Source organism: Scylla paramamosain, chromosome 7, assembly GCF_035594125.1.
Source record: "Scylla paramamosain isolate STU-SP2022 chromosome 7, ASM3559412v1, whole genome shotgun sequence".
NCBI classification, from domain to species: Eukaryota; Metazoa; Arthropoda; class Malacostraca; order Decapoda; family Portunidae; genus Scylla; species Scylla paramamosain.
This window is the reverse complement of record NC_087157.1, coordinates 5,235,001-5,247,500: the sequence shown is the minus strand read 5'-3', so window position 1 is coordinate 5,247,500 and position 12,500 is coordinate 5,235,001. Positions and strand designations below refer to the sequence as shown.

At 41.0% G+C, this 12,500-nt stretch overlaps 1 protein-coding gene across 18 annotated transcripts in view; it reads left to right on the top strand.

Annotated features, from left to right (window-relative positions):
• The window catches only part of LOC135101945 (nephrin-like), a 529,348-nt gene that overhangs the window by 220,029 nt on the left and 296,819 nt on the right, over window positions 1-12,500 (top strand). For all 18 annotated transcript variants that reach the window (XM_064006385.1, XM_064006371.1, XM_064006370.1 and 15 more), the window contains one exon: window positions 762-857. The gene's annotated coding sequence lies outside the window, so the exon portion shown is untranslated. The remainder of the gene's footprint in view (window positions 1-761; window positions 858-12,500) is intronic.

Sequence of the window (12,500 nt, the reverse complement as noted above, 5' to 3'; positions counted from 1 at the left end):
CCCGCGGAAATGTCTCTTCATATTTTGCAGCGAAAGTCTTACTGGGAGGTTTGTATTTTAATTTTCTTTTTGTGTCTGTGATTTTGCATTTCTTTTTTTTATTTTATATATATATTTTTTTGTGTGTGTTTCCGGGGCAAGAGATAAAACATGCGGGAACATGCACTGCTGCTGTTGCTGCTGCGGGGAGAGACAGATAGATAGACATAGATAGATAGGTAGATAGATAGATAGATAGATAGATAGATAGATAGATAGAGAGACAGAGAGAGAGAGAGAGAGAGAGAGAGAGAGAGAGAGAGAGAGAGAGAGAGAGAGAGAGAGACGGATGAAATTAATGGGACAAGATGCTCGAAAGAGAGAAAATGGCAGTAACAGAGAGAGAGAGAGAGAGAGAGAGAGAGAGAGAGAGAGAGAGAGAGAGAGAGAGAGAGAGAGAGAGAGAGACTTTGGAATAGTAATAATAATAATAATAATAATAATAATAATAATAATAATAATAATAATAATAATAATCATACTACCTACTACTACTACTACTACTACTACTACTACTACTACTACTACTACTACTACTACTACTATTGCTACTGCTAATAATAATAATAATAATAATAATAATAAGTAATAATAAGTAATAATAATAATAATAATAGTAATAATAATAATAATAACATCAACAACAACAACAACAATAATAAACAAAACCACGAAGAAAGAATAACTATACATGCCACATTCATTTCCTTTTATCCTTTCAGATTTTTGGGACATTGAACAAACCAGAAAATATAAAAGACACGCTCCTCGCCCTGACGCGTGGCCCGAACACCACACACCGCCACGCCATCGCCCAGGTTAGTTTTGTACTGTGTCGCCTTGTGTTACCCCTCCGCTCCTTGTTGCTACCTTGTTCCCTAAAATAATGCAGGTGAGGAACGCTGCCGTAGAGACTCCACTTTCGTGTTGAGATTCCCTTAGGCAAGCATTATGGAGTACCTCGTCTCTCTCTCTCTCTCTCTCTCTCCCTCCTCACTGCCTCTGCCGCGCTGCATCACTGTTTATCTCTTAGACTTCCTCTTCTTTCTCCACCGCCAATGCAATACAGTTAACAGTTCCTTCTGTCTCTAATAATATCTCTCTATGGTCACGTACGAGTAGTTCTTCATATCCTGAGTGGGCCTTCCTCCTCCTTTCCTTCCTTCTGTCGCTCTTACTTCTCTCCCCATCACGACCATTTCATTACAGTTAATAGTTTCTTCGCACACTGTCGCTATTTTTGTATAGTCACTTAGCTCCTCTTAGTCTCACCACCTTTACCCTCTTCGTTCCTTTTCTCACTATTACTTCTCTTCTTTCCCTATTACTACCAGTACAATAGCGCTTGCAATTCCTTCTCTCACTGTTTATTTCTACACAATCAGTTACCTCCTTATTCCCTCACCACCTTCTTCCTTCCTTCTCTCTTATTTTTCTTTCTCTATCTCTACCGATACAGTGTTGCTATTTCTGTACAGTTTCATCTCCTCACCATCACTTTTCACCTTCTTCTTCCTTCACTATTGCTACCACTCCCTCTCTCCATTTCATCACCACCAGTACATTTACATCTGGTTCCACCCTTGTACCTCATCACCAGTACTGCTGCTGCTACTCCGGTTGTTCACTACCATTACTTCTCATTGTCCTCATTCCTTCATTAACACAAACACTACGGTACAATGAATTAGTCATGCACTTACTCCTTTCATCACTACGAGTACACAGCATTACACACATTCTCTCTCTCTCTCTCTCTCTCTCTCTCTCTCTCTCTCTCTCTCTCTCTCTCTCTCTCTCTCTCTCTCTCTCTCTCTCTCTCTCTCTCTCTCTCTCTCTCTCTCTCTCTCTCTCTCTCTCTCTCTCTCTCTCTCTCTCTCTCTCTCTGCACCACTGCCATTCCAGTACACTTAGCAAGCACTTCGCCGCCACCACCACCACCTCCACTGACCATAGTACATTCAGCCAGCACTTCACCACCACCACCACCTCCTCACCACCACTCCACCATGACCATTACTCTGAGAGCACCACACCCTTCATTACCCGCTCATCACCAGTACAACACCCGTCCTCTCTCTTTCTCTCCTCTCCCCTTTCCTTCCTATCCTTTATACTCCAGCACCTTTCGCCCGGAACTGCTCTTCGCTTATCCCGTGGTGATGGCGCGAGGTGGGAGGAGAGAGAGAGAGGGAAAGAGGGAGAGAGGGTGGAAGTAAGTGGAGGTCTGGTGGAGGTGATGATTACGTAGCAGTTTCTGGCGGAAAAGAACGATTAACAAACCACTTTTATTGAGAAACGAGTTCGGGAAAAGCGGGGAAGGCTCTTACAAATCAGCTCACAGGGAGTGTTTACAGTAAAAAAGAGCGATTTAAACCAAGTGAAATTGGTTATAGACTTGTCCGCCGGGCTTCCCTTTCCTCCCTCACTTGCAAGTAAGAGGCGAGAGGGAATCTGGTGATGAAGGGAGAGAGAGCAATGTGATGAGGGTGATAGCGAGGGTGATGAGGGCAAGGTAAGGGTCGCCACTGTCCCCCTCTCACCTGCCTTTCCTGAGAAACTACCTTGTCAACACCTGTGTCATCCTGATTACCGGGGCTGCAGGTGAGCTCGGAGAGAGGGAAGGAAAGGTAAAGTTTAGGGGATGGAGGACAGGAAGGGCTTTATATTTTTCTTTCACCTGTGAGGGTACGAGGAATTTGCATCCTGACTAAGAGGAGGTATTGATGCTTTTATTATTGCACCCTCTCTCATTTCTTCCTCCGTTTATTCATTATCTTTTTTTTATTCAACCGAGATCAGACTGGCTGTTTCACATGTGTTTTCTTTTTTCCTTGTTCATTTATTCCAGCTGGTGTGATATATCTTCTATATTCTTATTTTCCTCCATACCAATCCATGGCTTTTTGTATATTTTTTTTTCTCCTACTGTTTACGATTACATCTTATGTCTTCCTGGTTTCTTCGATTTAGTAAAGTGTCTGTGGGTGTTGATATAAATAAATGGATATATGTTTGGTTTCTGTGTCATGCCAATACACAAGGGTGAGTTTCGAAGTGTGGTTTTTAAACTTTTTTTTTTCCTATCCATCTGTTCAAGTACTTCCTGGAGTCTGCTGAGTAAAATCTGTAATGCAAATACGAATGAATGGACGAAAATATGTATGAATAACGTATATGTAACGGGGACACACGCAGGGGGGGGGACTTCAGCTGTGTAAAATTCCTGTGTGTTCTGCAAAACCTTTCGTGCAGCAAAGAGGTGTTTTATTTAGATGGTTACAGAGTTGTTGTGATGCACATTCTTGAATCTGTTGTAGAAAAACTGTGGTGGAATTTACCGGTGTTTTTTTTTTGTGTGTGTGATTTGTAGTTTTGTCCTTTTTATTTATATCCACGTGTTTGCGTTATAAATATATGGCCTTTTTAGGTGCCTTATATTTATTTTGATATTTCTAGTTGCATCCGCGTGTTTATTGTGGCTGTAGCTTTTGAGGTGTCTTTTATTACTGTTTTTTTTCTTATTTATTTATTTGTTTATTTTTTTATCTGCATCTTCTTGTCAGTCGTGCAAGTATCTGGCTTTTGCTGTGTGCTATTTGATCTTTCTTTTTATATTTTCACCCTAGTCTTTATTGTATAGAAATCGATGGCTTTTGAGATATGCTGTTTTATTACTTTTTTTTTTTTCATCAGCATCGTCGTGTCTGTTGTGCAAAAAAAAAAAATCTGTGGGCAGCGTTGTAACCAAAGGCGAGGGTTGTGGCTACGTAACTCAGTGGATATTGTTTTGTCAATATCGCGAATCCGGCCTGCTCATCGACAAGCCCCTTTATTTTTTTACACCAATATCTCGTATGCACGTACGTACTCGCGGCCACACACACACACACACACACACACACACACACACGCGTATATGTACGAGTACAGACTCATAACCATGTATACACTGAAGCGCAACGAGAAAATCAATGGTACACATAACGACACACACACACACACACACACACACACACACACACACACACACACACACACACACACACACACACACACACACACACACACACACACACACACACACACACACACACACACACACACACACACACACACACACACTTCATTTCCCCTTTTTTCTCTCACTGTTTTCATCACGTCAAGATTTCTATAAGCGATAACACTGACTTGATTATTATATTCAATTTAATATCTGCCATCGAATACTGTAACAAAATATTTGATGACGTTTTCCATTTCTCTCTCTCTCTCTCTCTCTCTCTCTCTCTCTCTCTCTCTCTCTCTCTCTCTCTCAAGCTACGTGCACTGTACTGGGGAGAATTACGTCTAGTTAACTCAAAAGTGCTGCCGTCGATTTTAACTTTATCATTTTCGCTCGTGGCCGCAAATCATGACCACGCTCAGAGTTTGGGGCGGAAAGAGGGAAAGAACTGGTACTGTAATTGCCTTTGTTTGTTCCGCACCTGGAGAGAAAAGACTCAGGAGGGTGAAAAGACAGAGAGAGAGAGAGAGAGAGAGAGAGAGAGAGAGAGAGAGAGAGAGAGAGAGAGAGAGAGAGAGAGAGAGAGAGAGGGCAGTTTTCTACCTACCGATGCTGTGAATGATAGTTTGAGATTTTGTCAATATAACCTTTTGTGATGCGATTTAAAATGTTCTGTGATACGATTTTAAATGTCACTTGACTCTCTCTCTCTCTCTCTCTCTCTCTCTCTCTCTCTCTCTCTCTCTCTCTCTCTCTCTCTCTCTCTCTCTCTCTCTCTCTCTCTCTCTCTCTCTCTCTCTCTCTCTCTCTCTCTCTCTCTCTCTCTCTCTCTCTTGTATATGACTAAATAATTATATGTCACCACTACCTTTCTAGTCCTCGTCTTTGTCCTCCTCATTTTTGTCCTCATCTTCGCTCTCCTATTATTCATCCTCATTTTTGTCTTCGTCGGCCTCGTCTTTCTTGTTTCTGTCCTCCTCCTCCTCCTCCTCCTCCTCCTCCTCCTCCTCCTCCTCCTCCTCCTCCTCCTCCTCCTCTGCGTATCTCATCTGGTCCTCATTTAATATTGAAGCAATCAGTATTACAGTTAGAATTGTTTCACGAAGACAGTCGCGTTAGAATCCAGTCGCGTAGTATGAGTGAAATGTCAAAATGTTGCCTGATTGATACTCGTAGTATGTGCTCCGAAAACAGTATCTCTCACCATTATATATTTTTCATCCCTTCATTTTTTTTATTCGATCCCACTTGCGCAATTTTTTTATCTACTGTCACTGAAACCGAACTCTCTCTCTACGCTAAGACGTTTGCTGAGAACTCAATTGTGAATGATTATGATCCCCTTTCATCTTCATGTTTTTCTTCCGTGACTTGATCTTGCCTCTCACTGGAGTTCTTCATAAGATTTGGTGTTCTCCTTTCTGGCTTTTTATTCTTGGTATAACGTATGATCATGGTGGAAAAAAAGTTTTGTTTATCATATTCAAGAACTGCATTCCTGTCCACTGTTTGCATTAATTTTCCTCAGGTTAAGAGTGTATGTACTTCACTGAACCGTCACAATGAAGGGATGTCCTGTGTAATCTTGTATATCTTGTAACACTGGATTCCATTTTTTTCTGCCATTGCAAAGAGCTTCAAAATTTTTCGTACCATTCTCAAGAGCTGCTGTCTGGTAAATTGATCACTTTTTTTATACTTTCACAAAGATCGATACATCCTGTAACTTTTATTTTATAGCTTCCATTATATTGTTTTAAATTAATTCTCTGAAATATTTCATATGACCTCGATATGATTTTTCAAGCGTCAATAAACTCAACATTCTTTGATCTTCACTATTTATTTTTAACTGGCAAAGGATGCTGCTCTGATAATTTTGTGTTTGAATATTGGCTATTTTCTCTATTAAAGCCAGGTGTGACTTTGATTTTGATATTTTGATAGAATGACTTTTTCTTTTTTCTAGGAATTCCTTTAAATTTCTCTCTCTCTCTCTCTCTCTCTCTCTCTCTCTCTCTCTCTCTCTCTCTCTCTCTCTCTCTCTCTCTCTCTCTCTCTCTCTCTCTCTCTCTCTCTCTCTCTCTCTCTCTCTCTCTCTCTCTCTCTCTCTCTCTCTCTCTTCTACTCTACTCTGTCCCTTTCCCTTTCCCTTTCCCTTTCCCTTTCCCTTTCACTTTTCCTCTCCCTCTCCCTCTCCCTCTCCCTCTCCAACTCCCTCCTTCTTTTTCTAATATGTGGGCACTGTTCACAGCACTGCACACGCTATTATATCACTGAGAGCCCTATCCCATATTTTTCACTGTCTTGGAAACGACTTCTGCATGGGAACTACGTAACTACAGATGAATTGACATTGACCATTTACGAGACCTTGAAATCATGAATGGATCAGAGAAACTGGTGGAATAAACTGCCTTTCAAAACTCGACATCTCCATCTGCCAACTAAACGCACACTTCCTCTCCCACACTTCCACTCTTTAAAGTTCAGGCGTCCTTTAAGTAACGTAATTGGACGCGCTGTCGGTCTTTGGAAATTTTATCTGAAAATCCCGCACATCATCTCTGCCATAATCACGTTCCATAAAATCAGGTATTCTTTATCGTCTCAGTCAATTCTCGCTTTCCCAGATTAAGGCTCAATGCTGGAATCTCGTCCTCTCGTATTAAAGGGGGGTGGAGGGGGAGGACAATTACTGCTCGAGATGCGGGTAAGGAATCCTCATCCTAATAGCTATTCAGCATAAGGTTAAAGTCCCATCCATTCACTGATCTCCCTTCTTGCTTTGAGTCTTGAATCTTGGTAACTTGCTGCCTCAGTGTTGCTTCTTGTCTTCCACTATATTCCGGGGTCCTCTTCTCCTCAGCGAGCTAATTATAATGCTTCCCTCACCTTCAGACGCGTTACGCACGTCCTTTCTGCTCCCTCTCATTGTTATTCTGTCCATCTTGCTCCCGGAATAGTTAACCAGTATCTTCCCTCCTCTTTCTTCACTGAGCAGTCTGGCTTACTCTGCTTGCTTCTCCGCCTTACTGTGACTTAGTGGTTTTAAAGACATTTGTAATATTAGGGTGCATATTTATTCAGATCTTTTTTTAGTGTGTGTGTGTGTGTGTGTGTGTGTGTGTGTGTGTGTGTGTGTGTGTGTGTGTGTGTGTGTGTGTGTGTGTGTGTGTGTGTGTGTGTGTAATAATAATAAAATAATAATAATAAACGGTTTATTATTTAGGCAGTTGACAAACTGAAAATGTACATAGGGGATGGGGAAAAACTTAACATTAATCCTAAAGGTGAGTCTAATCTAGGAGGGAAATACTATTGATTGATGGCTCGCACCATGGTGGGAATCGCACTGAGTCTGTACCGGTCCGTGCGCGGCGCCTTCTGGGGCGTTATTTTGTTGTGGTGTCTGGTGGCACGGACCGGGCGAGGCGCGTCGGGCGGCAGCATGTTTCTGAGACGTGGATGATGCAGTAGTCCCCTCCCAAACTTCTCCAGAGCCTCTCGGTGCCTGGTGGATATTCTGGACAGACTCAGGGTGGTTAGGGCTTCTTCATAGGTGGTGTATGCAGGGCCAAGGATGACCCTGCACGCCCTTTTGTGTGTGTGTGTGTGTGTGTGTGTGTGTGTGTGTGTGTGTGTGTGTGTGTGTGTGTGTGTGTGTGTGTGTGTGTGTGTGTGTGTGTGTGTGTGTGTGTTAGGCAAGAGTTCTCTTCAACGGGGCATTTTTTCTCTCTCTCTCTCTCGAGTTTCAATAAGCTCCATTAAGGTGACTCTTGAGGTCAAGCATCCTGTATACTCTTTGTGTGTTTTTGAGAGTGCATTGAAATACGCAGCTCGTATGTAGAAAATTAGAAATATTAATAAAGTACATATAGATGAATACATGATAAATGAATACATAACTCTATAGATAAACAATTGGGGAATTTGTAACCCAATTATTAGTTTTATAACTACAAAAAAAGCTATATATTGTAATTACTAGAACTGTATATATTGTTGTTTTTATTTATTTATATATCCATTTGTCGAAAATATTTATTTTGTGCATTATTGGGGTTTCCATAGAGGTGGTTTTATTGACCACCAAACAAAATATTAAATAAGATAAATCATGATAGTAACTATTAGAATACACTTCGTAAGACGTGTGTGTTGGCCGCCTCGCGTCTTGAATGCCCACCGTGAATTACTCTGTGTCTAGATTTACCGCAGTTATCTGTAAGATTTTTTTGTTGTTGTTTTACACAAGCGTATTGTGAAAAATTATAAATTTACGTGCTCTCTCTCTCTCTCTCTCTCTCTCTCTCTCTCTCTCTCTCTCTCTCTCTCTCTCTCTCTCTCTCTCTCTCTCTCTCTCTCTCTCTCTCTCTCTCTCTCTCTCTCTCTCTCTCTTTTTATAGTTATATACAAGCATGTAATGAAATGATGTAATGAAAGGAGCCTGCAATGCTAACACTAGAGGGAAACCAAAAGGAAACACCCAAATAATAATTATAATATATAACGTTTTGTAGATTCTCTTCGTGGTTATGAAATTGGTTTTCTTCACTACTGTGCTGAAAGTTACAATATTTCGATTCTCGATTGAGATGGGATATTAGCACATCTACTGTGACATTAATGGTGAACCAGATCACCGGTAGTCTCATCTGTGGGCAGCAACATTGGAAAGGAACCTGTATCATACCCTTGACATGACCTTGACATTTCAATCTGGAAAAGAAGGAGAGGAGGAAGTATTGTTAGTGACCCTCAGCCAGGCAGGCAGGCATGCTGTGTGGAATGTGGAGTGCGTGACATTGGCCACACCTCCACGCGCTGCGCCAGAGTCTGTTTCGGGAGTGGGGCTTGTGACCTGCGCCCCGCCACTTTATTTCTTGGAGACCAAAGTCATCGCGCACTCCACCCTGATAGGAGGATAATCCCTGTTGTTGACATGTGTCGATTCTGTCACAAGTCATCAGTCCCGACACGCCAGTCACGCGACATATTCCCTTCAAGGAACACGTCCACCAAATGTAATGCCATTGATTTTATGAAGATAGTGCGTATATATATATATATATATATATATATATATATATATATATATATATATATATATATATATATATATATATATATATATATATATATATATATATATATATATATATATATATATATATATATATATATATATATATATATATATATATATATATATATATATATATACTGTATGCACATCTTTTTTTAATTTTATGTAGGAGGAACACCGACCAAGGGCAACAAAAAAAAAACAAGTTAAAAAAATGCCCACTCGGTCCCCGAATAGACTACAAAGCGGTAGTCAAGAACTGAAGGGTGTCGTAAAACCTCTCTCTCGAAGGAGTTCAAGTTATAGGAGGGTGGAAATACAGAAGCAGGCAGGAAGTTCCAGAGTTTACCAGCGAAAGAGATGATTAAGAATACTGGTTAACTCTTGCATTAGAGAGGTGGACAGAATAGGGGTGAGAGAAAGAAGAAAGTCTTGTGCAAAGAGGCCACGGGAGGAGGGGAGGCATGCAGTTAGCAAGATCAAAACAGCAGTTAGCATGAAAATAGCGGTAGAAGATAGCAAGAGATGCAACATTGCGGCGATGAGAAAGAGGCTGAAGACAGTCAGTTAGAGGAAAGGAGTTGAGGAGACGAAAAGCATTTGATTCCACCTTGTCTAGATAAATAGTTACATCTCTCTCTCTCTCTCTCTCTCTCTCTCTCTCTCTCTCTCTCTCTCTCTCTCTCTCTCTCTCTCTCTCTCTCTCTCTCTCTCTCTCTCTCTCTCTCTCTCTCTCTCTCTCTCTCTCTCTCTCTCTATATATATATATATATATATAGAGAGAGAGAGAGAGAGAGAGAGAGAGAGAGAGAGAGAGAGAGCTCTCTCTCTCTCTCTCTCTATATATATATATATATATATATATATATATATATATATATAGAGAGAGAGAGAGAGAGAGAGAGAGAGAGAGAGAGAGAGAGAGAGAGAGAGAGAGAGAGAGAGATGTAAATGAAAACATACACACACACACACACACACACACACACACACACACACACACACACACACACACACACACACACACACACACACACACACACACACACACACACACACACACACACACACACACACACACACACACACACACACACACACACAGTAAATACCAATCAGTGAAGCGTCACGTGCTGAATTTAGTTCCTGCTCCATTTGCGATCAAGAGTCCATTAAGAAGGCGGAGAGTGAATAGAGGAGCCGCAATTACACCGTGTCTAGATTTACCGCAATGATCCGTGAGTGGTAAATGTCTCGTCGTGGCTTCAGCACGCTGATAATGGTGCTTGGCGCCGCCTTGTGGTGTGGCGGCGAGGGACACTTCAGGTGTGTGGTGCGTGGAAGCACTCACCTGTGTGCGTGGTGTGTAATGTCAAGTGCAGCTGTGATAGTTTTCCTTTCGTAAATTCGCTTGAGGTGTTTTTACTCTTTTGATGTATCAAATGCTTGTGCTTCACTCACACCGGCACAAGTAGTTCGTTTGCTGGGGATTTTCCTGATCACTTAAATGTGCGAACGATTTTTCCATGCTTTTCAAAGCCTCCCTTTTTTTTTTTTTTTTTTTTTCTGAAGCCGGACGTGTTTCGTTTCTGTTGAAGAGAGTTCTCACACATGACTCCTTTTGAACTTTGCATTCACCAGTGAATAGATTTTTTCCCTCTAAAGTAAAATGTTTAACTAGTATTTTCTTTTTAATAGAATCGTATAGGAGTGATGACGTCCTCTGATAGAAGTCTAACAATAGCTTGTAAGGTTCTTATAGTAAACACATTTGAATTCCCTCATATTTTTGTTGCCGAAAGTTCTGTCCGCTTCGCTAATTTCAACGTTCAGAAAAAAATAATGATATGAAAGTGATATTTTCTTTCGAAATAATGACAACTTTGATGTCAAAAATGAAAAAAATCAATTGTGTTGTGTTTATTATACAAAACTATTTCTTATCCCTTTTTCCTGAAATAGTAAGATAATTTTTCTGAACAATTCTCTCCTTTGTTTCACTGGAGGGAATCCTCTGGTGGTGAACTTTTGTTGAAAATAACGAAGATCTACAGACCACCAATTGTCCATTTGTGGAGGGCAGGCGATCCCTTTGTGAGAGGAAACACCCTTGCTTTCTTTTAACCATTTTACAGCTGGCGCTGCGAGTCTGGCGGGGCAGATTGTCTGGTGATCGCCTCTGTGAAAAGCAAATTTTCCACCAGACAAACTGGTGAGAGCTTTCACGTTATGTTCTTCTGATTACTGATGTAAATAGATTGCATTTATGCGTCTAAATAAAACTCGTGGTTAGAATTGCTGGTGCAAGTAAAGCGTGAATCAAACCTAATGAAGTAGGTAAAAAATTCCAACTTTTTCCACACCTTACTGTTGTGGATTTGTTTTTAGCTGTGAGAATGTTATGTTCATTGTTGTTAGGAGGAGGAGGAGAATAATCATAATAACATTTAGACCTTGGTGGTCATTATGGAAGAGCAGCAACAACAACAACAAACAGCGTATCAGATCACTAGCATTGGTATTATCAGAGGCCAGAGAATATCTTGGGCTGGTGTTCCTTCCTTTCCCACTCTGCCCTTTAAAAAAAAAAAAGGGGGGGGTAGGAACGTCAGTGAATTACTTATGACCAAGCAGTAAAACAAGGAGTGAAAGTCTCTTTTGTGTATGTGTGTGTGAGTGTTTGTGGTGTAGGGTGCTGAGATCAAGGCCAGAAATGAATAATAGACAGACGGAGTGTGAATAATAAATAAACGGAGTGTGCATTTAATACTACTTTTCTCGTATGTAGCTCCCAGGAAATGTGGAAACTCAAACTGTAAGTCTTTTGTATCCCTTTCTCAATTCAAGTTGCACAAGCCAGAAGGACTCAAAGAACCAACACACACACACACACACACACACACACACACACACACACACACACACACACACACACACACACACACACACACACACACACACACACACACACACACACACACACGGCTGGGTGCTTCTGTTGCTGGGAGTACCTGTCACATTTCCATCTCTGACACGTGCCGGTATACATCCTTCTTATTTTTATTACACCCAATCGGTCTTTGAAAGTGACGGTCTATATTTGACGGTAGAGTAATGATTTATGAAATGAGGTGTGTGTGTGTGTGTGTGTGTGTGTGTGTGTGTGTGTGTGTGTGTGTGTGTGTGTGTGTGTGTGTGTGAGCAAGGAGGCGTGGGATATGAAAGTGCTTAGGATTAAAACATCCTATATCATGAAGAACGTGTATGAAAAATGTAGCATTTATTCTGAAACTCGTTGGGGCGATTATTACCAGTAGATTGCGAGTGGAAGGGAGAAGGCTGAATTCATAGTGTTTAATCAGAAGC